The sequence below is a fragment of the Chiloscyllium punctatum genome, chromosome 52 (assembly GCF_047496795.1).
Source record: "Chiloscyllium punctatum isolate Juve2018m chromosome 52, sChiPun1.3, whole genome shotgun sequence".
NCBI lineage: Eukaryota > Metazoa > Chordata > Chondrichthyes > Orectolobiformes > Hemiscylliidae > Chiloscyllium > Chiloscyllium punctatum.
Genome location: NC_092790.1, coordinates 4,273,312 through 4,277,956, shown reverse-complemented (window position 1 = coordinate 4,277,956; position 4,645 = coordinate 4,273,312). Strand labels below are relative to the sequence as shown.

At 42.6% G+C, this 4,645-nt stretch overlaps 1 non-coding gene across 1 annotated transcript; it reads left to right on the top strand.

Annotated features, from left to right (window-relative positions):
- The first annotated feature begins 851 nt into the window (after positions 1 to 851).
- trnar-ucg (transfer RNA arginine (anticodon UCG)) lies at positions 852 to 924 on the top strand. The gene has a single exon. It is a non-coding gene; the product is annotated as a tRNA-Arg (tRNA).
- Positions 925 to 4,645: the final 3,721 nt, after the last annotated feature.

Below are 4,645 nucleotides of genomic sequence, written 5' to 3'. Positions count from 1 at the left end.
TCCAACGATATCAGGAAAGACCTAAAAAGAGATCTGAGAAGAGCCAGGAGGAGACATGAGAAGCTGATGGCAAATAGGATCAGGGTTAACGCTCAGGCTTTCCATAGGTATGTCAGGAATAAAAGAATGACGAGAGTTAAATTTGGGACAATCAAGGATAATAGTGGGAAGTCGTGCGTGGAGTCAGTGGAGGTGGAGTAAGCACTAAATAAATATTTTTCAACAGAGTTCGCTATAGATAATGAAAATGTTGGCGGGGAGGTTACAGAGATACTTGCGTCTAGAATAGAGGAGATTGAGGTTCACAAGGAAGAGATATTAGAATTACTGCAGAGTGTGAAAATAGATAAGTAAGCTTGGCCGGATGGGATCTATCTGATGTTGTTTAGCAAATGCACTGCAGGAAGGTACAAATCAAGCTGATGCTAACAATGGCCCGTTTTGAGCCGCTAATTTGCAGTGAAGTGGCGGCGCCAATACAAGGTGTCACGCAGCTCGTCTCATTCCACATCCTGAGCTCGAAATGACCAGATGTCTCTCGCTGAGTTTCGGCAAGGTCTTGCTTAGACGACACCATGACACGTTTTCACTGGAGTGGATCATGAAATCGCGTCGGGACTGTGAATAAAACGATGGAAACTTCCAGCAGAGAAGGAGGCGACCCTGAAGCAGGCAGCTGAGGACAAATATTTCTCCTTTGCCAGTGAAAGGCACTGCTTCACAAATTGGAAACTTCGAAGTGAATCAGTGTTGGTGATTATCTTCGCTGCTTGTTCACCTTTTTAATTCTGATTCCGTGAAAGTCCATGGCATTACATATCGACATTCTGCCAGCCACGCGCATGTCTCTTGGGCCAGTGGCGTAATGGCTAACGCGTCTGACTTCGGATCAGAAAATTGTAGGTTCGAGTCCTACCTGGCTCGAGGGGAATGTCTCTCTTTAACCGTGCCCCACGTTGACGCTCCCCTGTGAAGTCCTGCCGGGTCGTCGCTTCTGTGCTTCCGCATTTAAAACTTGCATTTGTCCTATTGTCCATTTCAAATTCCAGCTCACCACAACGGAGCCCTCTGTCCCTTTGGGGGTATCTTTCTGTGTGTCTCCCTTTGTAGGTGTAAATGAGCATGAGTTCCTCCAAAGCGTTACAAGTCGCTGTGCAAGTGTCATACATCTGCCCCATTATTGTGCCATTTAAGAACACAGGATAAAGTCATTGACATTTGCCCTGGGAACATTCGAACACACGAGACTTTGGGCCAAAGTTGGAAACTGCGACTGGAATAGATGGCTCTCTGATTAGCCGCAATGCACACAGGCGGAATGGCCTTTTCCCACTTTGTGAATCTACGAAGACAAGTTGAAAATAATCTGCAACGAAAATGTTCATAAAGTGTGTTTTATTTACACCAAATCCGATAGTATCTATCGCCTTGTCTTGTTATTTACTTGTGAAGATTCGGTACTCTCAGTACCGTGGCCTGGATCGTATTCCCGCTCATGGAATGGTTGTATTGTTCAGCTAACATATCGGTGTACCAGTACTTCTGCAGATTTTCCGATGCTAGCAGGTCATTGGTTTTGTCCAAAATATTATGAATGTTAACATAATACAAATAGCTGCAGTTGCTGGAAATCTGAGCCAAAAACGAAAATTGTTTGCGGAACGCAGAAAGACTGGCAACAGAAACATCGACTTTCCTGCTCCTCGGATGCTGCTGTGCTTTTCCAGCATTTTCTGATCTAAAATCGGGTTTCCAGCATCTGCAGTCCTCACTTTTGCCTAGTTCCTTCAGTGTCGCTGGTTCCCAATTCAAGAACTCCATCTCTAGCGGTTTCATGTCTGAACCTCCATGCTGTGGAGTTGAAGAGTGAAGAAAAGTAACTCACCCCCTCCATCTCTGGGGTAATTAGGGGCTGAAAGTGAATCGTATCACATTAAATTATATCTACAAGCGACTTAATCTCTGTCTTTTATTGGGAACCATCTCTTTCATTGTAACCATCAGGAAAGACCGTTTCGTTCGCCAGAAAAACAAATGAATATGTCACTAACCTTTGTTTGTTTCATGTACAAGAATACTCTGATCAATAGCTCCCTTGACTACCTCTGCTGGTCATGTTCGCAAAAAGATCTAGCAAATTGCGAAGTGTGATTTTCCTTTCAATAAATAATTTTGACTCAGTTTGGCTGCAAATATCTTTTCCAAACTTTGTGCTTTTCTTCTTTTATATTGGTGTCTCGCACCTTACAAATGACAGCAAAGCTATGAAAGGAGATGGAAACATTTAACTCATCAAGTCAGCGGCAGCTTTCAATGAGATCACCGCTGATTTGGTCACTGCTCAACGTTGCAGCTTTGTCTGTAGTCATGGCCGCGTGGTTATGGCGATGGATTAGAAACCATTTGGGGTTTTCTCACGTAGGTTCGGGTCTTGCTGACGTACGTTATGAATGCTTTCCTGCTGGAACAATTTCTACTCAAAGTTCAGAAAGCTTATCTTGCAAACCAGGCTGGTAATTTGATTAGACTTGGGAAACTCGAGTTCTTTATTAGAAATGTTCCATATTTAAAGCATTATCTCTAGGAATGACGAGAGTCAAATTTGGGACAATCAAGGATAGTAGTGGGAAGATTTGTGTGGAGTCAGAGGAGATAGGGGAAGCACTAAATTAATATTTTTCGACAGTGTTCGCTATAGAAAATGAAAATGTTGGCGAGGACGATACAGAGATACTTGCGTCTAGTGTAGTAGAGATTGAGGTTCACAAGGATTAGGTGATAGAAATACTGCAGAGTGTGAAAACAGACAAGTCCCCTGGGCCGGATGGGCTCTGTCCTGGCATCCTTCTGGGAAGCAAGGGAAGAGATTGATGAGCCTTTGGAATTGATCGTCAAATCATCGTTGTCTCCAGGAATAGAGCCCGTGGAATGGAGCATAGCCTATGTTGTTCTCTTGTGCAAAATGTTTCATAGAGAGAACCCTGGTAATTACAGACCAGTGAGTCTCACTGCAGTTGTTGGTAACGTGTTGGAAAAGGTTATTATAGATAGGATTTATGACCATCTCGAAAAGAATAATCTGATCAGGGACAGTCAGCACAGTTTTGTGATGGTTAGGCCTTGCCTAACGAATCTTGTTGACATTTTTGACAAAGTGACCAAATAGGTAGATGACAGTAACCCGGTTGATGTGGTGTATATGGGTTTCAGCAAGTTGTTCGATAAATTTCCCCACAATAGGCTATCATACAAAATGCGGAGGAATGGAATTGTGGGAGAGATTCCAGCTTTGATCAGTAATTGGCTTGCCAATAGAAAACAGTGTTGTAATTGATGGAGCATGTTCTTCTTGGTGTCCAGGTCCGGGCGCCGTACCACAAGGGTTGGTGTTAGGTCTACTGCTGTTACATGAGATCTAACCTTGCTAATCAGTCTCCCATGGGGACATTATTGAACGCCTTACTGAAGACCGTATGGATCACATTTACTGGTCTGCCCTCATCAATCTTCTTTGTTACTTCTTCAAAAAACTCAATCAAGTTTGAGAGACATGATTTCCCACGCACAAAGCCATGTTAACAATCCCGAATCAGTCCTTGCCTTTCCAAATACATATACAGTCTGTTCCTCAGGATTCCCTCCAACAATTGGAGTATTCTTGGAAGATGCAGTTTCATGTAGGGAATGCGAGGTCATATACTTTGTTGGGAAGAATCAAAAGACACACTAGTGTTAAAATCGATAGAAATGCAAAAGAAGTGCGGTGCAGAGGAGTCTCAGTGTTCTTATACATGAAACGAACAAAGGTTAATCACATATTTATTTCTTGCTGGCAAAAAAAGCCTTTTCTGATGCTCACAATTAAAGAGATGGTTTCCAAGAAAATAGGAAAATTAAGTCACCAGTAGAGTAATCAATTACCAAGATATCCCTCGTGATGTTTTATGGGACATGTGGGATTTTCTTTGATTTTGGTTCTCCAAACATTTTTACAATGGAACCGAGAGTTTTAGATGGGAAGTTAAGATCACGCATGACTATTGCCATTTTTGTCACTCACACGCATTTTCCCCCTTGTACGTATTATTTCACTTTGTGGTCACTGCGAGTGGGCTTGTAAACTACACATGCTTGTGAGTCCATTCCTCACTGTTCCTCAACTCTAGCCAAACAGACTTTACATCCTTATTTCCTGAATCAAGGTAATTCTCTAACCATTGCATAAATGTCATTAAAACTTCGGTATTTCACATGCCTCTGTATATCATCTTTCAATATCAATTGATCCTTTACTGTATTGGAGTTGTGCATAAGAAGAGAAAAACAGAATAGAGAATGGTGGACCTACGCTTCATACACCCGTTATTGAAGCGAGAATGCAGATTTATGCCTGTAAAAAGATCGTGGAACCATGTGCCGAACCCTCAGGAAACACAGAATAAGTGCAGTGCCACAGGGCATGTCAGGGACAGCACCAGAAGGACAACAGAAATGCTGCTCTAAGCTCCTATTTTGGATGTATTTCTCAATGAGCAATAGAGTGTGACATGTGTTCCATCAGGAGTTACCTCACACAAGGAAGTATCCAGTGCTGCAGACTGTCATATCATCCGAATTCCAAGCCCTGGAATCAGAGACATTCAAT